The sequence below is a fragment of the Chiloscyllium plagiosum genome, unplaced genomic scaffold, assembly GCF_037043375.1.
Source record: "Chiloscyllium plagiosum isolate Xiang-an unplaced genomic scaffold, Cpla_swu_hap1 HiC_scaffold_1, whole genome shotgun sequence".
NCBI lineage: Eukaryota > Metazoa > Chordata > Chondrichthyes > Orectolobiformes > Hemiscylliidae > Chiloscyllium > Chiloscyllium plagiosum.
The window spans coordinates 108,753,483-108,777,081 of NW_028270139.1; positions in this window are offsets into that span (position 1 = coordinate 108,753,483).

Below are 23,599 nucleotides of genomic sequence, written 5' to 3' on the forward strand. Positions count from 1 at the left end.
ACATAGCCCCAAACTAAACTTGCCCCAACTGCCTGCACCTGGCCCAAATACCTACAAACCTTTCCTATCCATGTACTTGTCCAAATGTCTTTTAAACATCATAATTGTGCTCACACCCACCACCTCTTCAAGAAGTTCATTCCACATGTGAGCCACCCTCTGTTTAAAACATTTGCCCTGCGTGTCTATTTTAAATCCTTCTCCTCTCATCTTAAACACATGCCCCTTAATCTTGAATTCCCCCATTCTAGGGACAAAAAACTATCGACCGTTAACTCTATCTATAAACCTCATGATTCTATAAACTTCTATAAGGTTACCTGTCAACCTTCTATGGTCCAGTAAAAAAACGTTCCAGCCTTTCTTTATAAATCAAACTTTCCATATGTGCCATATCCTGGCAGATCTCTTCTGAACCCTCTCCATCTTGATAATGTCCTTCTATATCTGGGCGACCAGAACTGAACACAATGCTCCATAAGAGGCCTCACTAACGTCCTGTACAAACTCAATATAATTTCCAAACTCCTTGGAAGGCAGGCAGTTGTGGACTTTGCAAGTTGAAGCCCTAAGTGGACATTAATTGACCATATAGGAGCCTTAATTGCTGCAGAGACAAGAAAGTTTCCAGTGAGATAACGAGAAAATAGAGGCTCTCTCTCCAGGACAATAATTTTCCTTTCTTTTCAAGAAAGGGGATTTCCTGGATCCTTTCTCTATTATCTTTGACCTACCATGTGCCACTTCACTCTCTCTGAACTGCACACTATCCTTCCTGAATGCGTATTGATTTCCTTTCAATCATTGACTTCTTTTCACTTTCCTCATTTACCTTTGTTATATATTCCCACTTCCTCCCTTCGCAACCCAGACACTCTGTAAGATTGTCACCGTCCATCCTCCCTCAATTAGCTATTCCTTATTCCCTTCAGATTGTCACCTGATCTCAGTACTGATGCTTCAGTGGTTGAACAAAGCCCTCCCCTAAGAAGAAAGACCAGCTACAATTCATTCTAAATCCACCAGGGAAACTATCTCAAATAAAAGCAAATACCGTGGATGCTGGAAATCTGAAACAAACAAGAGAAACTGGAGGGACTCAGCAGGACTAGAGACATCTACAGAAAGAGAAACAAAGTTAACATCTCAAGATCATTTAGATCCAAGATGAGGCATACTCATTGGCCAGAAAAAAATACAACAGAACTTTAGGGAGTGGGAGCAGTTTAGAATTCTGCAAAGGAGGACAATAGGATTGATCAAGAGAGGAAAAATAGAGTATGAGAGAAATCTTGTAGAGAACATTAAGACAGACTGTAAAAGATTTAATAAGTATGTGAAGAGAAGAAGATTGGTGAAAATGAATATCGGTCCCCAACAATCAGAAACGGGGGAACTTGTGACAGGGGAACAAAGAAGTGGCTGACCAACTAAATACATCCTTTGATTCTGTATTCACAAAGGAGAACACAAAGTACATACCAGAAATATTGGGGAACACAGGATTTAGTGAGAGGAAGAACTGAAAGAAATGAGTATTAGAAGGGAAATGATGTTAGGGATATTTTTCCTCTTGCAACAAACTGTAATGTAGTAGCTTTCCTAATTACCTGCTGTGCGTGCATACTAACATCTTGTAATTCACACACAATAACATACAGATGACTGTATCTCAGAGGTCTGCAATCTCTCACCATCTAGATATTTTTCTGTTTAATTCTTCTGCTAAAACGGACAACCTCACATTTACCCCCATAATATTCCATTAGTCATATATTTTTGCCTGCTTATTTAATCAATCTATATTGTATCTAGAGCTGGAAATGTGTTGCTGGAAAAGCGCAGCAGGTCAGGCAGCATCCAGGGAACAGGAGAATCGACGTTTCGGGCATAAGCCCTTCTTCAGGAAACCTTCTATTTTCCACAATATTTTTTGATGGCACCTCGTCCTCTGGAAGTCTAAGAGCAGTGCAACTGCCAATTCCTATTTATCCACAGCACATGTTTTTACTTTTCCAAAGACCTCTCATAAATTAGGGCTTATGCCCGAAACGTCGATTCTCCTGTTCCCTGGATGCTGCCTGACCTGCTGCACTTTTCCAGCAACACATTTCCAGCTCTGATCTCCAGCATCTGCAGACCTCACTTTCTCCTCCTATATTGTATCTAGCTTATTTATGTGCTGTTCACAAGCTTTCTTTCTAATATTATAGTGTCATCAGAATATTTAGCAATTATTAGCCTTTGGTTATTTCATCAAAATCATTTGTATAAATGATAGAAAGTTAAGCCCCAGTATTGATAACTGTGGCACAACACATGTTACATCTTGCCATCCAGGAAATGACCCACTCATTCCTACTATCATTTTTTCTGATAGCTCACCAATGTTCTAACCCAGGGACCCCCTAAACTATTACCTGCTATTTTCCACAATATTTTTTGATGGCACCTCGTCCTCTGGAAGTCTAAGAGCAGTGCAACTGCCAATTCCTATTTATCCACAGCACATGTTTTTACTTTTCCAAAGACCTCTCATAAATTAGGTAAACATAACCTTTTCAGAAACATAGCAGATCAGGCAGCATCTGAGGAGCAGGAAAATCAATGCTTCATCAATCTTTCCTGATGAAGGGCTCCTGCCCAAAACGTCGATTTTCCTGCTCTTCGGATGCTGCCTGACCTGCTGTGTTTTTCCAGCGTCACACTCTCAACTCTGATCTCCAGCATCTGCAGACCTCACTTTCTCACTTTTCAAAAACATGTTGACTGACTATTTACTTGGAATTTTTCGAAGTGCCCTGATGTGACATCTTTAATAATAGATTCAAACATCTTCCCATAATCGATATTAAGCTAATGGCATGTAGTTTTTTGCTATTAGTCTTCTTCCTTTTTTGAATAAAGGAATTACAATTGATCATTTCTATTCTAAATAGCCTTCCCTGAATATGAGGAATTTGGGAAAGCCAATGAATCAGTTATTTCACTAGTCACTTCTTTTAGATCCTACCTTCTATAGTGAGAGCAGGAAGCAGCACTGAATACAGCATCAATGTGTCAGAGAAAGAGTTCTGGGGAACTAAGCAGAACTGGAAGAAGGAATGTTCCACATACCCCACAAAGACATAGAAAGAGCTGGGATGCCTTTGAGTACCCATTGCCACACCTTTCACATAGAAAGAGTATGAAGTAACAAAGAAAGCAGGAACAAAAACAGAGATTAATGAGAGAAACTCGGCAGGTCTGATTGCATCTGTAGAGAGAAAGCCAAGTTCCTCCAGCACTTTCTGTTTGTGTTTCCGATCTCCATTTCTGACCTTATGAAGGCGAGAAGGCCATTAGTGAAGTAGAAGAAAATGGTTGGGCCTAGAACACTACCCTGAGGAACTCCTGCAGAGATGTACAGGAGCTGAGATGGCTGACCTCCAACAACCATAACCACCTTAGTCTTGTGCTAGGAATGACACCAATCAGTGAAGATTTTCTCGCTGATTCCTATTGACTCCAATTTTACTCGGGTTCCCTGATGCCAGCCTTGGTTAAATGCAACCATAATGTCAAGGGCATTCCCACCTCACTTCTGGAATTTAGCTCTTTTATCCATGCTTGAGCTAAGGCAGTAATGAGATCAGGGATTATGTGGTTCTGGTGGAACCGAAGTTGAGTGTCAGTGAGCAGGTAGTCAGTAAGTAAGTGAGGCTGTATAGTACTGTTGATGACACCTTCCATTATTTTACTGGTGATCAAGAACAGAACAAGGTGAGATAAATTGGCTGGGTTGGATTTGTCATAGTTTGTGTGTATAGGACAAATCTGGGCAATTTTCCACATTTTCAGATCAATGTCAGTGTTGTGGCTGTAGGGAAACAGCTAGATATGCAGAGGTTCTGGTACACAAGTCTTCAGTACTATTGCTGGAATGTTGTCTGCTGTCATCATTGCCTTCATTTGTGTTTATAATACAGGTCTCAGATCCACTTTTATCCTCCTCAATCTGAATGTAAAATTCAATTATATTATGCTCACTGTTATCTAGAGATGTATTCACGGGGAGATAATTAATTAACTTTACCGTACTGCACATGATACAAAGTCCCTCATCACCTGTTCTCTGATTGGCTCCAGAATAGCTGTTCTCAGAAATAAATGTGAAAATATTCTCTGGTTTTGTAATCTGGACTACCTTCGCTTATTTTATGTGTAGTCCATATGCACATTAATATCTTCATGATTATTGCTGAATCCTACTGATAAGTTTCCATTATTTCTTCCTTTTACTCTGTCCTCCCATTTGGTGAGTGTGATGGTGTCTGTACCACTCCCACAAATGACTTCATGTCTTAATCTTTTCTCATTCCTACTGAAACCATTTTTTTAGATTAGATTAATTACAATGTGGAAACAGGCCCACACAGTCCACACAGACCCACCGAAGCGCAACCCAGTCAGACCCATTCCCCTACATTTACCTCTTCACCTAACCCTACGGGCAGTTTAGCATGGCCAATTCACCTAACCTGCACATTTTTGAACTGTGGGAGGAAACTGGAGCACCCGGAGGAAACCCATGCAGGCACGGGGAGAATGTGCAAACTCCACACAGGAAGGCCCACATTTCTATGTACTGATTCCCTCAATTTAGTTCATCCCAGTCAATTGTGGTCGTAATATCATTAATTAACACTGTCGCCTTTTCCTAGCTTTATAATAATGTCACCACAACGAAAGAACACATTATTTATTACCACTTGTGCTGTCAGTTCATCTGTTTTGTTTCAAATTCTATGTGCATTGAGATAACCTTTTTGTTAGTTTGGTCCTGTTGTAAGTTTTGCAACCTTGGTTCATGTTCTCTTATGGTTCTACTTTCTACAATTCCTGTCATATCTGAATTATCATTTCAGATATTAACATCTTTTTGATTTAATAAAAGGTATATTTTTTCTATCAAAAGAATGCTTTGAACACTTTCCCACTGTCATTCCTGCAGTAAGCTTTGTCCTTCAATCAACTGAATTACTTACTCCTAAATTAGAACCAAAATATCTTCACGATTCAATACAGTTGCTGAAACAATTAAACCATTACCTTTCCATATTCCACCATTACAGTAACTCACAACACCCTTCCCAAGTGGCAGGGTATCTGTGTCACCTCCATTTGTAACAGGGGGTGCTTCCATCACTTCTGGCTATTGTAATTTGTTTTGTCAATATTTATTTTTTATTTCCACTCCAGTTTTAGTTCTTGAAACAATCTAAAATCACATCTTTTATTTGTAATTATAAGGCCTAAATCCATGCACTCTTTTGACAGATTTCCAGAATTGGCAAGAGTCTTTATACAGTATTAAAGTACAGCTGTCTAGCACACACAGCTGCAGTGCAAAATAATGCGTCATTTCACAAAAGCAGACCACATACATCTCCTAAAAAGGGCCATAACTTGATTTTAATTGAGTTCTTTTGTTAACAATTTACAGGCACTCCATTTAGTAGGTTAATATTTGCCTTAGAATGAAGCAGTACACAGACTCATATTCTCACTAAAAGGATCACAATACTGGTTAGCCTTATTCTTTTGAAGGAGATTATTTATAGACAACATCTCAACCATCTCACAAGGTGCTGAATTGTTTCAATTATTGATTCAATTGTTGAAACAATATTTGAGTATGTTACAAAAATTGATATATTTTAGGGACAGTTAATTTAGAATATTAATTGCCTGGAATATTAAGAAAGAAGTGGGCACAATTTCCTGCATAGCTCCAAGTGAAATAACATTTCCAGCAAGGAAGGATCCAGTTATTCAGAGATATTCTGCCAACTAATTATCTTTCTGGAAAAACATTGATCAGCAGGTCATTGTTATATTTATTATCACTGAGTAAGGTCAGGGAAAGATCATAATCCACAATGTAGTCTTCACTAAACTTAAAAAACAGGATGAAATAAAAGCAAGAAAGTTGAAAGGCAGAATAGGTTGCACTTGTACTCATCAAAGTATTCAGTAGATCTAATGGTATGTGTGACAGAGAGAACAGACAGGTTATATTTTGGCTTTGGGGATTTCTAAATGAACTGTTTTTATTTCAGATATCCAGCATTTGTTTTGGCACTTTGCTCATAGGATTTAAGGTTAAATAGTTTGAGTAATAATGAAAAGACAAACCAATTTGAAAAGCTTGTAAATTGTAGGAGAAAAAGTGTTTCTCAGTTTTGAGTTATTGGGAGAATGGCCTTAAATAAGACAGTGCAACACCTCCAATTTTAATTCACTGAAGTAGTAGCAAGGAGATAGACTATGTAGGAATAAGTATGTAATGCTTCAGAGAAACAAGAGAGAAAAGAAATACACATCACTTTACAACAGTTAAAGCAGAAACATGAAGTAACGAGTAATATATTGTGACCCTGTTATTTCCCAGTTATCAAATGTCAGTGTTTCTTCAATAAACATGAACTAATAATAGAACAATTACTAATCCTTTATTGAGGATAACATTACATATTGATGAGACAACGAATTGCTGGTAAAATAACAAGACTTGAAATCAACTGAAGTCACAATCTCAATGGCATGATAAAAAAAAATCAAAACTTTGGTTTTAATGTTATATGTCGACCGTTATTGTTATAACACATTTAATTTGTAGTTTTGATATCATTCAAACAGTCCAAATCAAAATACAGCTTCAAAGAATTTTCTGAATATCCATTAGTCTCTATTTAATATTGCTTGTCAAAGGTAAACTACAAAAATTACATAGTGTGTTCTGTAATTTTTTGTTCATATTAATTATACTCTTCATCTGATTATTTCTAGCTTCAAACCACATCAAGAATCACAGGAGATAGGGGAGATACTAAATGAGTATTTTGCATCAGTGTTTACTGTGGAGAAAGACATGGAAGGTATAGAATGTAGGGAAATAGATAGTGAAATCTTGAAAAATGTCCATATTACAGAGGCAGAAGTGCTGGATGTCTTGAAACGCATAAAAGTAGATAAATTCCCAGGGCCTGATCAGATTACAGTAGAATTCTGTGGGAAGCTAGGGAAGCAATTGTTGGGCCCCTTGCTGAGATATTTGAATGATCGATAGTCATGGGTGAGGTGAGGGAAAACTGGAGGTTGGCAAACATGGTACCATTATTTAAGAAAGATGCTATGGACAAGCCAGGGAACTTTGGACCGGTGAGCCTGACGTCAGTGGTGGGCAATTTGTTGGAGGGAATCCTGCGGGACAGGATTTACATATATTTGGAAAGCCAAGGACTGATTAGGGATAATCACCATGGCGTTATGCATGGAAATCATGTCTCACAAACTTGATTGAGTTTTTTTGAAAAGCAACAAAGAGGATTGTCTCACAAACTTGATTGAGTTTTTTGAAGAAGTAACAAAGAAGATTGATGAGGGCAAAGCAGTAGATGTGATCTATATGGACTTCAGTAAGGTGTTTGACAAGGTTCCCCATGGGAGACTGATTAGCAAGGTTAGATCTCATGGAATACAGGGAGAACTAGCCATTTGGATAAAGAACTGGCTCAAAGGTAGAAGACAGAGAGTGGTGGTGGAGGGTTGTTTTTCAGACCAGAGGCCTGTGACCAGTGGAGTGCTACAAGGATCAGTGTTGTTATTTACGTAAATGATTTGGATGCGCGCATAAGAGGTACAGTTAATAAGTTTGCAGATGACACCAAAATTGGAGGTGTAATGGACAGCGAAGAGGATTCCCTCAGATTATAACAGGATCTTGACCAGATGGGCCAATGGGCTGAGAAGTGGCAGATGGAGTTTAATTCAGATAAATGCGAGGTGCTGCATTTTGGGAAAGCAAATCTTAGCAGGACTTATATACTTAATGGTAAGATCCTAGGGAGTGTTGCTGAACAAAGAGACCTGGGAGTGCAGGTTCATAGCTCCTTGAAAGTGGAGTCGCAGGTAGATAGGATAGTGAAGAAGGCATTTGGTATGCTTTCCTTCATTGGTCAGACTATTGAGTACAGGAGTTGGGAGGTCATGTTGCAGCTGTACAAGACATTGGTTAGGCCACTGTTGGAATATTGCGTGCAATTCTAGTCTCCTGCCTATCGGAAAAATATTGTGTAACTTGAAAGGTTTCAGAAAAGATTTACAAGAATGTTGCCAGGGTTGGAAGATTTGATCTATAGGGAGAGGCTGAACAAGCTGGGGCTGTTTTCTCTGGAGTGTCGGAGGCTGAGGGGTGACCTTATAGAGGTTTACAAAATTATGAGGGGCATGGATAGGATGAATAGACAAAGTCTTTTCCCTGGGATTGGGGAGTCCAGAACTAGAGGGCATAGGTTTAGGGTGAGAGGGAAAATATACAAAAGAGACCTACGGGGCAACCTTTTCACGCAGAAGGTGGTACGTGTATGGAATGAGCTGCCAGAGGAAATGGTGGAGGCTGGTACAATTGCAATATTTAAGAGGCATTTGCATGGGTATTTGAGTAGGAAGGGTTTGGAGGGATATCGGCCGGGTGCTGGCAGGTGGGACTAGATTGGGTTGGGATATCTGGTCAACGTGGACAGGTTGGACCGAAGGATCTGTTTCCATGATGTACATCTCTATGATTGATGAGGGCAGAGCGGTGGATGTGATTTTTATGGACTTCAGTAAGGCATTTGACAATGTTCCCCATGGGAGACTTGTTAACAAGGTTAGATCTCATGGAATACAGGAAGAATTAGACAGTTGGATACAGAACTGGTTCAAAGGTAGAAGACAGAGGATGGTGGTGGAGAGTTGTTTTTCAGACTAGAGGCCTGTGACCAGTAGAGTGTCACAAGGATCTGTGCTGGGTCCACTACTTTTCATCGTTTATATAAATTATTTGGATGTGAACAAAGGAGGTATAGTTACTAAGTTTGCAGATGACACCAAAATTGGAAGTGTAGTGCACAATGAAGATGGTTACCTCAGATTACAATGGGATCTTGACCAGATGAGCCAATGGGCTGAGGAGTGGCAGATGGAGTTTAATTCAGATAAATGCGAGGTGCTGCATTTTGGGAAAGCAAATCTTAGCAGGAGTTATACACTTAATGGTAAGGTCCTGGGGAGGGTTGCTGAACAAAGAGACCTTGGAGTGCAGGTTGATAGCTCTTTGAAAGTAGAGTCAAAGGTAGATAGGATAGTGAAGAAGGCGTTTGGTATGTTTTCCTTTTTTGGTCAGAGTATTGAGTACAGGAGTTTAGATCAGAGTGGTGCTGGAAAAGCATAGCAGGTCAGGCATATGCGAGGAACAGGAAAATCGACGTTTCGGGCAAAATTCCTTCATCAGGAATAGGGGCTGTTTTTCCTGGACCATCGAAGGGTGACCTCATAGAAGTTTATAAAATCATGAGGAGCATGGATAGGAAAAATAGAGAAAGTCTTTTCCCTCAGGTCGGGGAGTCCAGAACTAGAGGGCATAGGTTTAGGGTGAGAGGGGAAAGAAATAAAAGAGACCTAAGGGCAACTTTACACGCAAAGGGTGGTGCATGCATGGAATGAGTTGCCAGAGAAAGTGATGGAGGCTGATACAATTGCAACATTTAAAAGGCATCTGGATGGGTATATGAATAGGAAGGGTTTAGAGGGATATGGGCCAAATGCTGGCAGATGGGACTAGATTAGATTGGGATATCTGGTCAGCATAGACGAGTTGGACTGAATGATTTGTTTCCGTGCTGTATATCTCTATGACTCTGTGGGTCTTACGTCATAGAGTGCTGCAGAGATTAAAGAAATCTAATTTTAAAGAATGATCCAGTGTCTTACATTTGGAATGATACCAGAGCCTTCAATCTTAGTTTAAGATAATAATGCAATGTTGATCATGTGATCATCACAGTGAACCCAAACTGGCCAAAGTTAATTGTATCACTGGTATCTCCATCTGGGCAGATGGGAGACAACCTTTTTTTCACTCCTTGAAGTAGAGCTGGTGTATCAACCACAAGTAGTCCGAATACAGTTTCTGCATTTGGAAATGAATTCTATTTGCCACTGCTATTGTTATGTTTTGTTAACGCATCTAATGCCAATCTCACAATCTGCACAAAGAGATTTGGAATATTTGTGAATAAATCACAAAAAGCTACCATTCAGCTTCAGCAGGTAATAGGGAAGGCAAGTTGGCCTTTAGTTCAAAGAGAATGGTGTATTGGGAAGTCTTACTAGTTAGGCCGCAATTTTGATCTCCTTTTTGAAGGAAATATTCGAAACAGTCCAGAGAAGGCTTACTAGGCCATAGATGGTGGGTCTATTTATGGTGAGAGGTGAAATAGGTTGTGTCTGTAAAGATTGGAATTTAGAGTACGCCTGTTCTACCATAACGTAGGTTACTTCAACATGAATTGGCTAGAACTTGATTGAAGAATTGAGAACATTGTTTGTGGAATGCAAACATTCCTCACCTGTATTGGCAATAATGTGATTCAATCTCGATTTTCTTTAAACACAGGATCACACCGGAAAGGAACTATCAAGTTACATCGGAACAGACTGTAATGAGAGGAGACCTTTTTGAAACACACAATATTCTTCGAGGTCTTGATGAGGAAATGTTAAGAATGCTGTTTCACCTTCTGGGAGAGTCCAATACCAGATGGCATAACGTTAGAATAAGAGATCACACATTTAAGACAGGGATGAGAAAGAGCTTCTTCTCTCAGAGAAGTATCTGTGAAAATTCTTTACCACAGAGGACTGAAGAGGTTGGGGCACAAAGTGTATTCAAGGCTGAGATAGACAGATTTTTAATCAGCAATGGTTATGAGGAAATGGCAGGAAAATGGAGTGGAGGACTATCAGATCAGTTATGATTTGATTGATTGGCAGAGTAGACTGGATGGGCTAAATGGCCTACTCTGTTCCTACATCTCCTATGGTCTTATGGCTATGTCTGGACCCGCCTCCTAGGGGGCATTAAATGCCACACAATATTTCTGTAATTATTTTAAAAATTTTATTGAAAAATTTTTCTTGACAAAATTAAAAAGTTTCAAAAATATGAAAATATAGCATCATAACATCAAACACAACAATAATCAATATACCAACTATTATACTACACTACAAAATAAATCAAAATTACACTTATTACAAATCAATAAATAAATAAGTAACGCTGCTCAGCACAACAAGACCATAGCTCTCAACCTTCGAGAGCATCAATTATTAAACCTAAAATTCTTCCTCTCATGGCATTAGGTTATCAGACCAACACATCACGGCTAGACAAAAGCCCTAATCAAAACAGTTGAATTATTTCTTCCAAATAATTCAAAAAGGGCTGCCATGTCTTGTAAAAGTTGTCCATTTTCTGGTGCGCCATATTTGTAAGAATGTCTAAAGGAATGTGTTCCATGATTAACTTATGCCACCCCAATAAACCTGGGGTGTGAGGGGGGTTCTCAGACACCCAGCACATCAGAATGTTCTTCCCTGGACAAAAAGTGAGAATGTTTAAGGGCTTTTTCCCATGTACATCTAAGGGTGATAAATTCAGCAAACTGAGGAGCAAAGAGACGGGGTCCACCTTAAATTTGGTCCCCAAGACCCTCTCTTTCTCTTGCCACAGTGCTCCAATATGCACAGAGTCTGTGACAGAACCACTGACAATGAGTGAGGTACCCATGTTTATTTTACATTTGGGGCACGTTGAAGATGCTCCCTGCTTAAATTTAGCAAGACAATCTGGGCCCAAATAAGCACTATGAAGAACCTTTAACTGCATAGCATGAGTCCTATTACATATTGAAATCTTCCTCGCACTCTCACAAATGTCCTCCCATGTTTCCGAAGTGATCACAACTCCTAACTGTCTCTCCTAGATTTCACGTAGACGCTCAATGTCACCTGAGGAACCTCCCTCCAAAAAATGATCGAGAGTACTCACTCTCCAGTACGGAAAGCTCATTGCATTACCCTTAATCTCGACCATCAAATATACAGTTATAGAGTCATAGAGTCATAGAGATGTACAGCACAGAAACAGACCCTTCAGTTCAACTCATCCATGCTGACCAGATACCTCAACCCAATCTAGTCCCACTTGCCAGTACCCAACCCATATCCCTCCAAACTCTTCCTATTCATATACCCATCCAGATGCCTTTTAAATGTTGCAATTGTACTAGCCTCCACCACTTCCTCTGGCAGCCTATTCCACACACGCACCACCCTCTGTGTGAAAAAGTTGCCCCTTAGGTCTCTTTTATATCTTTCCCCTCTCACCCTAAACTTATGCCCTCTAGTTCTGGACTTCCCGACCCCAGGGAAAAGACCTTGTCTATTTCCCTATCCATACCCCTCATGATTTTATTAAGGTCACCCCTCAGCCTCCAAGACTCCAGAGAAAACAGCCCCAGCCTGTTCAGCCTCTCCCTATAGCTCAAATCGTCCAACCCTGGCAACATCCTTGTAAATCTTTTCTGAACCCTTTCAAGTTTCACAACATCTTTCCGATAGGAAGGAGACCAGAATTGTATGTAATATTCCAAAAGTGGCCTAACCAATGTTCTGTAAAGCCACAACATGACCTCCCAACTCCTGTACTCAATACTCTGACGAACAAAGAAAAGCATACCAAATGCCTTCTTCATTATCCTATCTACCTGCGACTCCACTTTCAAGGATCTATGAACGTACACTCCAAGGTCTCTTTGTTCAGCAACGCTTCCTAGGACCTTACCATTAAGTGTATAAGTCCTGCCAAGTTTGCTTTCCTAAATACAGCACCTCACATTTATCTGAATTAAACTCCATCTACCACTCCTCAGTCCATTGGCTCATCTAATCAAGATCTTGCTGTAATCCGAGGTAACCTTCTTCGCTGTCCACTACACTTCTAATTTTGGCGTCAATATTCCCAACTGAACAAGATACCACCAAATCTAGAAGAGCTGTGGGAGTTAGGAAAAAAATCAATCCTTGTATAGCACTTTTGAGGATTGGAAAAGAAGGTAAAGTCCCTGCCCATACAATGGAGACATTTCCAAACGTCTACCAACCCCAGTTCCACAAATAGATCACCCAACTGTTTAGATTGTGGAAAAAGCTTTGGGTGGGGGCGGTGGGGCTTTGGGCATTCAATCCAGCACAGGATCGATAAGGCAGTTCAATTCCCCCCCTATAATAATATGCTGCAATGCAAAGGCCATCAGCTTAGATAGTACATCAGTCAAAAATTTAAGGGGTTGAGCCAGAGGACAATAGACATTCAAAAGACTAAAATCCTCACCATGTATTAGGGCCTTTAGGATAACAAACCGGCCATATTCATCTTTGACACAATCTACTAAATTAAATGGAAGATTTTTCTGGACGAGTATGGCCTGTCCCCTGCTCTTAATGTTAAATGACGAGAAAAACACCCAATCAAACCCTCTCTGCTGTAATTTCAAGTGTTCCTTGTCATTAAGGGGAGTCTCCTGCAACAGGGCAACATCCACCCTCTTCTTTTTAAGGCTCGACAACACCTTTTTCCTTTTAACTGGTGAGTAGATCTCTCTAAAATTCCAAGTGCACCATTTAAGAACACTGCTAGCCATGATCCTTTACAACCACCTTTGACCTGTCAAGAGGAAGAATTTGACTTACAGCTTGCTGGGCATATTCAAAAGAAGATTTGTGGAATCTATTTACGAAAAACCAAAACACTAAACTAACTACAGTACCCCCACTTACACCTCCTACGCATATAAGTGACCAAGACATTTTTCACTTGTTCTGAGGAGTCAAATGACTGCATCATCTCCTCATGAGTTATATGAAGCACCTCTGGGTATCACTTCGAATATTGAATAATAATGTCCCTTAATTTTCTCTTGACTTCATCAATCATATTCTTTTTACAGATCACCGCTACAGAAAAGTCCTGGAAAAACATTATCTTAGGTTCTCTGATAAGTCAGGACTTGTGGATCTTTCCCCATCCTTCTAGAAGATTCCAGGACTCTCTGCTTGTCCCTGTTGCTTTGAAATCGTTCCAGGACTGGGCGGTGGCACTGACCCAGACTGGATCTGCACACTGCAACCCGGTGAGCTCTGTCAACGTTCACCTGGTCTGCCTCAGCATCACAGCCAAGAAACTCCAGTAGCCAGTCTTCAAATAAGCTTGCTAGTTGCCTGCCTTCCAATCCCTAAGGCAGCCCAACGACCCAGATATTTTTCCTCCTACCTCAATTTTCCAGATCCTCAACCTGTTCAGTCAAGGTCCGGACCTGTTTTTTGAGGGCCTGGATCCGCCCCGCCGAGGACTCGAATTTGGTCTCATCCCAGTGGTCTGCTGCTCAACCTCTTTAACTTGCTTCCCGAGTCCTTCCAACTCCTTCTCATGCTTTCGTAGCATGACCGAAATCGGCTCCAGTCGAGTATAACTGTCTTCCATCAACTCCTTGATCATCTCTCGGATCGTCATGAGTTCTTCAGCGATGTTCTGCTGGACAGGTACCTCCTTCTCAGCTGCTGAAGGAGCTGCAGCTGTATCTGCAGTCGCAGTCACAGACACACCAATGTCTTCTATGAGTGTCCTGTGTGTTGGAGCTTGGCTGTATGCTTTCCTTTCACCATCCTCACTCGCTCAAAATGAATTTACAGTAGAACCTTGACTGTCCGAACATCAACCATCCAAATCCCGGTCCAACTGAACAAGATCTCAAGGTCCTGCAAAAACGGTACCAGGCAACCCAGCATTCAATTATCAGTTAAACGGCATTATGCCGTGAATTGCCAGATAATCGAGAGGCGAGTTGCTGGATAATCGAGAGACACTCAGACAACCGGCACTCATGGATTACCGCCTGTTTCCGGCTACCCAAACTCCCCGCCCGTCTCGCTCAGACAATCAAGGCTCCACTGCAAATGGATTTAAATGGTTTCACTACCATTTAACATTACTTTTCTCTGAGAAAAGGTAAGGTGGGGGGTGTGCAAAAATATCACTACTACTGGGCTGGGGTGCAGAGCTTAGCAAAGCCGATCTACTCAGATTGCCACCATCTTGGATTAATTCTGTAACTCCTTAAATTAGCTTTATCAAGGTCGATCAATACTAATATCAATTAATTAGTTCTGTATAATTACCAGTGATACACAGGAAGTTTTAACAATACTCCAATTTATACAATTATTTCAAGTTATATTTTGCAGCAAACTTTCGCTAATTCTCCAAATGTAGACTTTAAATGGGTTTTGGTTAATGACACTGTTCCTAATTACCATCCATCCAGAGGAATGAAGAACAGTAGATAACTCTGAACTTCTGTCATTGACTGGAGCAATGTTTATTTTTATTTTTATCATGGTCTTTCAATACAAACTAATCAAACCAATAAACCTGGCAAATGACTGGGAGACAATTAAGAACTCTAGAATTCCTTATTAATTAAACACTGAAATGGAAGTGTTTCATTAGATTGAAATACAAGAGGTAAGAGCTTTGACATTTCAAAGGGCATCCGTGAATGACTTGATATATGTTCAGGACTGGCGCCAGCACAGGCTGCCTTGTTGAGCAAATAGTAAGCTGTGCCACTCATTAAAGTATTTCCTGAGAGATAAAATGCAGTAAACTGAATATTTTCCTGATCTGCATTTAAATCTAGTTTTAATAAACTTACCAGTGGAACTTCATATTGATCACCTGATATGACATGGCACCATGAAATAACCATGAAACCCAACTTGTTTTTAAATTATGAGGAGAGTATATCGTTTTCATCGAACACAAACTTCAGCTCTAACTAAAATTATCACCTAAAGACATTCCAGTTTTTTTTTCATTCACTCATGGGACATCAGGATTGCTGGCTGGCCAGCATTTATTGCCTGTCCTTAGTTGCCCTTGAGAAGTTGGTGGTGAACTGCCTTCCTGAACATCTGCAGTCTATCTATTGTACGTTGATCTACAAGGCCCTTAGCGAGGGAATTCCAGGATTCACAGCAACTGTGAAGGAATGATGATACATTTCAGTCAGGTTGGTGAGTGGTTTGGAAGGGAACTTGCTGTTGGTGATGCTCCCTTGTATCTGCTGCCCTTTGTCCTTCTAGATGGAAGTAGTCATGGATTTGGAAGGTGCTGTCTGAGGATCTTGGGTGGATGTCTGCAATGCATCTTATAGATAGTACACACTGCTGCTACTGAGAATTGGTGGCAGAAGGAGTGAATGTAGTGCCAATGAAGGGGGTTGCTTTCTCCTGAATGGTGTCAAGTCTTGAGTGTTGTTGGGGCTGCACTCATCCAGGCAAGTGGGGAGTATTCCATCACATTCCTGACTTGTGCCTTGTAGATGGTAGATAGCTTTGTTGGGTCAGGAGGTGGGTTACTTGCAGTAGCATTCCTGGCTTCTGATCTGGACTGGTAACCAATAAATTTATGCAGAGTCCAGTTGAGTTTCTAATCAACAGTGACTCCCAGGCTGTTGATAGTGGGGGATTCCATGATGATAACACCATTGAATGTCAAGGGGCAGTGGTTAGATTATCTCTGATTGGAGATGGTCATTGCCTTTCATTTGTGTGGTGTGAATGTTACTTGCCACTTGTCAGCCCAAGCTTGGATTTGTCCAGATCTTGTTGCATTTGAGTGTGGACTACTTCAGGATCTGAGGAGTTGCAAAACATCCCCACTTCTAACCTTATGAAGAAGGGAGGGTTATTGATGAAACAACTGAAGTTGTTTGGGCCTAGGACACTATACTGAGGAACTCCTGCAGAGATGTCCTGGAGCTGAGATGACTGACCTCCAAAAACCACGACCATCTTCCTATGTGCCAGAAATGACTCCAACTAGCAAGGATTTTGCCCCCGACGCCCATTGATTCAAGTTTTGACCGGGCTTCTTGATGCCACAATCGGTCGAATGCAGCCTTGATGTCAAGGGCTGTCACTCTCACCTTAGCTCGGGAATTCATCTCTTTTGTCTGTTTTTGAACAGAGGCTGTAATGAGGTCAGGAGCTGAGTGGCCCTGGCAGAACCCAAACTCGACATCACTGAGCAGGTCAGTGCTGAGCAGATGCTGCTTGATAGCACTATTGATGACACCTTCCATCACTTTACTGATGATTGACAGAAGACTAATGGGGCAGTAATTGACTAGGTTGGATTTGTCCTGATTTTTGTGTACATGCTATACCTGGACAATTTTCCAGTAGCTGCCAATGTTATAACTACATTGGAGAGAAAATGAGGTCTGCAGATGCTGGAGATCAGAGATGGAAATGTGTTGCTGGAGAAGCGCAGCAGGTCAGGCAGCATCCAGGGAACAGGAGAATCGACGTTTCGGGCATTAGCCCTTCTTCAGGAATGGCTAATGCCCGAAATGTCGATTCTCCTGTTCCCTGGATGCTGCCTGACCTGCTGCGCTTCTCCAGCAACACATTTCCATCTCTTATAACTACACTGGAAGAGCTTAGCTAGGGGAGTGGCAAATTCTGGAGCACAAGTCTTCAGTGCTATTCTTGAATGTTGTCGGGGCCCATAGCCTTTATGCTATCCAATAGCTACAACCCTTCCTTGATTTCACATGGAGTGAATTGAATTGGCTGATGATTGCTATCTGCAATGTTGAGGACCACTGGAGGAGGTCAACATGGATCATCCACTTGGCACTTCTGGTTGAAGATCATTGTGAATAGTACAGCCTTATCTTTTGACTGATAAGCTGGACTCTTCCATCACTGAAGATGGATATATTTGTGGTACCACCCCCTCCAGTGAGTTTTTTAATTGTCCACTACCATTTATGACTAGATGTGGTAGTACTGCAGAGCTCAAATCTGATCCATTGTGGGTCTATCACTTACTGCTTATGCTGTTTGGAATGCAAGTGATCCTGTTGCTGCTCCTGGCATGCACTTTACATTGAACCAGGGTTGATCGCTTGGCCTGATGGTAATGGTTGAGTGGGGGATATGCCAGGTCATGAGAATGCAGATTGTGCTAGAGGACAGTTTTGATGCTGTTGATGGCCTCATGGGTACTGAGCCTTGAGTTGCTAGATCTGTTTGAAGTCTGTCCCATTTAGCCTGGCCATAGTGCCAAACAACATGATGAAGGGCATTCTCAATGTGAAAGTGGGACTTTGTCTCTTCAAGGACTGTGTAGTGGTCAATCTTATGGATATCACCACAGAAAGATGTAACTGCAGCTCGCAGATTGGTAACGATAAGGTAAAGTATGTTTTTCCCTTTTGTAGCTTCTCTCACAACTGCCATAGACCCAATCTAGCAGCTACATTCCTGAGAACCCGACCAGCTCTATCACTGGGACTGCTGCTGAGCCACTCTTGGTGCTGGACATTGAAATGTCCCCCAGTCCCCAGCCTACATTTCAACAAAGGAGGAGTACTGATTCATTAGCTGAAGGAGAATGGTACGTGGTAATCAGCAGGAGGTTTCCTTGCCCATTTTAACCTGACGCCATCAGACTTCATGGGGTCCAGGGTCAATGTTGAGGACATTCAGACAACTCCCTCCTGTTTGTATTCTGCTGTGCCGCACCTCTCCTGGGTCTGGCCTGCCGGTGGACAGGGATGGTGATGGTGGTATCTGGGATATTGTCTGTAAGGTACGATTCTGTGAATAAACTATATCCGGCTGTTGCTTGACTAGTTTGACAGCTCTCCCAATTTTGGCACTGGCCCCCAGATGTTAGTGAGGAGGATTTAGCAGGTTTGACAGGGCTGTGTCTGCTGTTGGCTTTTCTGGTGGCTAGGTTGGACCCAGCTGATCCATCCTGTTTCACTTCTTTGTTGAGACTTTGTAGCAATTTGTACAACTGAGTGGCCTGCCAGGCCATTTCCGAGGGCAATTGAGAATCAACCATGTTGTTGTGGGTGTGGAATCATGTGACCGGGTGAGGTTGGCAGATTTCCTTCCTTGAAGAACATTAGTTAGTCAGAAGGGTTTTTCTGACAATCGACAATGGCTTCATGGTCATCAGTAGACTGCTAATTCCTGATTTTAAGATTGAATTCAAATTCCACTATCTGCTGGGGTGGGATTCAAATTCAGGTCACCAGAACATTAGCTGAGTTGCTTGGTTAATAATCTATCTATAATGCCACTAGGACATCCTCTCTCCAGTACTTCTAGCAGAGACCACTGAGTCCATTCAGACAATCTAACTTCATGGCATTGGAGTCAAATGTCACAAGATTTCACCGAGTCATAGAGTCGTAGCATTTTACAGCACAGAAGCAGACCCTTTGGTCAAACCTGTCCATGCCGACCAGATATCCTAAATTAATCTAGTCCCATCTGCCAGCATTTGGCCCATATCCCTCTAAACCCTTCCTATTCATATACCCATCCAGATGCCTTTTAAATGTTGTAATTGTATCAGCCTCCAACACTCCATCTGGCAACTCATTCCTTACATACATCACTTTCTGCTTGAAAAGGCTGCCCCTTAGGTTCTGTATATATCTTCCCCTGTCACTTTAAACCTATGCCCTCCAGTTTTAGATTCCCCTATCTTAGGAAAAAGACATTGGCTATTCACCCTATCCATACCCCTCCTGATTTTATAAACCTCTTTAACGTTGCCCCTCAACCTCTGATGCTCCAGGGAATACAGCCTCTCCTTATAGCTCCCACATTCCAATCCCAGGAACATCCTTCTTAATCTTATCTACGTCATTTCAAATTCAATGACATTTTTCCTATAGCAGGGAGGCCAGAATTGAACATAGGATTTCAAAAGTGGCCTAACCAGTGTCCTGTACTGCTACGACATGACCTCCCAACTCCTATACTCAGTGCACTCACCAATAAAGGAAAGCATACTAAACACCTTCTTCACTACACTGTCTACCTGCGACTCCACTTTCAAGGAACTATGAGCCTGCACTCTAAGGTCTCTTTGTTCAGCAACACTCCCCAGGACCTTACTATTAACTGTATAAGTCTGGCCCTATTTTGCCTGACCAAAATGCAGCACCTCACATATATCAAACTTAAACGCCATCTGCCACTTCTCAGCCCATTTGCCCATCTGATCAAGATCCCATTGTACTCAGAGATAACATTCTTCACTGTCCACTTCACCACCTAGTTTGGTGTCATTTGCAATATTACTAATGACACTTCCTAAACTGACATCCAGATCATTTCTATAAATGACAAAAAGCAATGGACCCAGTTCCAATCCTCATAGCACTCTGCTGGTCACAGAACCCCAGTCTGAAAAACAACCCTTTCACGCCACCCTCTATTCCCTACCTTCAAGTCAATTTTGTAAATAATTGGCTAGGTCTCCCTGGATTCTATGTGATCTAGTCAATAAAGTGTGACTCTTCATCAGGACTGATGAAAGTTTATGCCCGAAACAACGATTCTCTTGCTCCTCAGATGCTGCCTGACCTGCTGTGCTTTTACCAATGCCACACTTTATTGACTCTGACTTCTCCAGCATCTGCAGTCCTCACTATTTCTGTGTGATCTAACCTTGCTAACCAGTCTACCATGTGGAACCTTATCAAATGCCTTACTGAAGTCTACATAGACAATGTTCACCACTCTGCCTTCATCAGTCTTCTTTGTCACTTCTTCAAAAATCTGAATCAAGTCAGTAAGACACAATTTCTCACACAAAGCCATGTTGACTATCTCTAATCAGTCCTTGCTTTTCCAAATACATGCAAATCCTGTCCCTCAGGATCCCCTTCAGCAACTTACCCATCACTGATGCCAGGCTCACTGGTCTATAGTTCCCTGGCTTGCCCTTACCACCCTTCTTAAACAGTGGCACCACGTTAGCCAACCTCTAGTCTCCAGCACCTCACCTGTGATTATCGATTATACAAATATTTCAGCAAGAGGCCCAGCAATCACTTCTCTAGCTTCCCACAGAGTTCCAGGATACACCTGATCAGGTCCTGGGATTCCTTTATGTGTTTTAAGATATACAGCAACTCCTCTTCTGTAATATGGGCACTTTTCAAGATATCACTATTTATTTATTTCTCCAAGTTCCCTAGCTTCCATATGCTTGTCCATAGTAAATACCAGTACAAAATACTTGTTTAGTATCTCCCCCATCTCCTGCAGTTCCACACATAGACAGCTTTGTTAATCTTTAAGGAGCCCCCATTCTCTCCCTGCTTACTCTTTTGCCCCCTAGTGTATTGATAGAATCTCTTTGGATTCTCCTTAGCCATATTTCCCAAAACTATCTCATGCCCTCTTTTTGCCACCCCCACCCCCCAACCGATTTCCCTCTTGAGGATATTCCTACTGTTTTTCTACTCCACAAAAGATTCACTTGATCCCTGTTGTCTGACATATGTTTCCTTCTGTTTTTTGACTAGAGCCTCAATTTCTCGAGACATCCAGCCTTCCCTATACCAACTTGTCTTGCCCTTCACACTAACAGGAACATACTACCTCGGGACTCTTGTTATCTCATTTCAGAAGACCTCCCACCTTCCAGCTGTCAGCTTACCTGCGAATAACCTCCTCCAACTTTTAGAACATAGAACAATACAGCGCAGTACAGGCCCTTTGGCCCTCGATGTTGCGCCGATCCAAGCCCACCTAACCTATACTAACCCACTATCCTCCATATACCTATCCAATGCCCGCTTAAATGCCCATAAAGAGGGAGAGTCCACCACTGCTACTGGCAGGGCATTCCATGAACTTACGACTCGCTGAGTGAAGAACCTACCCCTAACTTCAGTCCTATATCTACCCCCCCTTAATTTAAAGCTATGCCCCCTTGTAATACCCGACTCCATACGCGGGAAAAGGTTCACACTGTCAACCCTATCTAACCCCCTAATCATCTTGTACACCTCAATCAAGTCACCCCTAAACCTTCTTTTCTCTAATGAAAACAGCCCTAAGTGTCTCAGTCTTTCCTCATACGATCTTCCTTCCATACCAGGCAACATCCTGGTAAACCTCCTCTGCACCCGTTCCAGTGCCTCCACATCCTTCCTATAGTATGGCGACCAAAACTGCACACAATATTCCAGACGCGGCCGCACCAGAGTCTTATACAACTGCATCATGACCTCAGGACTCCGGAACTCAATTCCTCTACCAATAAAAGCCAGTACGCCATATGCCTTCCTCACCGCACTATTTACCTGGGTGGCAACTTTCAGAGATCTGTGTACATGGACACCAAGATCCCTCTGCTCATCCACACTACCAAGTATCCGACCATTAGCCTAGTACCCCATCTTTTTGTTATTCTTCCCAAAGTGAATCACCTCACACTTAGCTACATTGAATTCCATTTGCCACCTTTCTGCCCAGCTCTGCAGCTTCTCTATATCCTGCTGTAACCTGCCACATCCTTCCTCACTGTCAACAACTCCTCCGACTTTCGTATCATCCGCAAACTTGCTCACCCAACCTTCTAACCCCTCTTCCAGGTCATTTATAAAAATGACAAACAGCAATGGTCCCAAAACAGATCCTTGCGGAACACCGCTAGTGACAGCACTCCATGAAGAAACTTTGCCATCAACTACTACCCTCTGTCTTCTTCCATCCAGCCAATTCCTAATCCAAACCTCCAACTCACCCTCAATGCCATATCTCCGTATTTTCTGCAGTAGCCTACCATGGGGAACCTTATCAAACGCCTTACTAAAATCCATATATACCACATCTACCGCTTTCCCCTCATCAACCTCCTTCGTCACCTTTTCAAAGAATTCAATAAGGTTTGTGAGGCACGACCTGCCCTTCATAAAACCATGCTGACTATCCTTGATCACATTATTCCTATCCAGATGTGCATAAATCCTATCCCTTACAATTCTCTCTAAGACTTTGCCCACAACAGAAGTGAGACTCACCGGCCTATAGTTACTAGGGTTATCCCTACTCCCCTTTTTGAACAAGAGAACCACATTTGCTATCCTCCAGTCTTCTGGCACTACTCCTGTAGACAAAGAGGACATAAAAATCAAGGCCAATGGCTCTGCAATCTCCTCCCTTGCTTCCCAGAGAATCCTAGGATAAATGCCATCCGGCCCAGGGGACTTATCTATTTTCACCTTTTCCAGGATTTCCAACACCTCTTCTCTGTAGAAAGCCTTAGGGTTTTCCCTAATCCTACCGACTAAGGACCTTTCATGTCCCCTCCTTGCTGCTCTTAGCTCTCTCTTCAGGTCCTTCCTGGCTACCCTATACCTCTCAATCGCCACAATTGAACCTTCACGTCTCATCTTGAGATAGGCCGCCCTCTTCCATTTAACAAGGGATTCCAATTCCTTATTAAACCACGGCTCCCTCGCACGACCCTTTCCTCCCTGCCTGACAGGTACATAATTATCAAGGACACTCAATAGTTCTTGAAAGTTCTTGCCTTATACCATCAAAATCGGCTTCACTCCAATTGAGAACTTTAACTTTTAGATCAGTTCTATCCATTTCCAACAATATTTTAAAACTAATAGTCTCACTTGAACAGAGTCTGTAGATCACAAGACATTGGAAATAGAAGAGAAAAAATCTCCATACAGGATGGTGTCAGGGGCTCTTGTGGTGCAGGGGGCCAGAGGGCTGGTGTTCAGATAATTCATATCACATCTGAAGAGCTTGATTACAAATATGA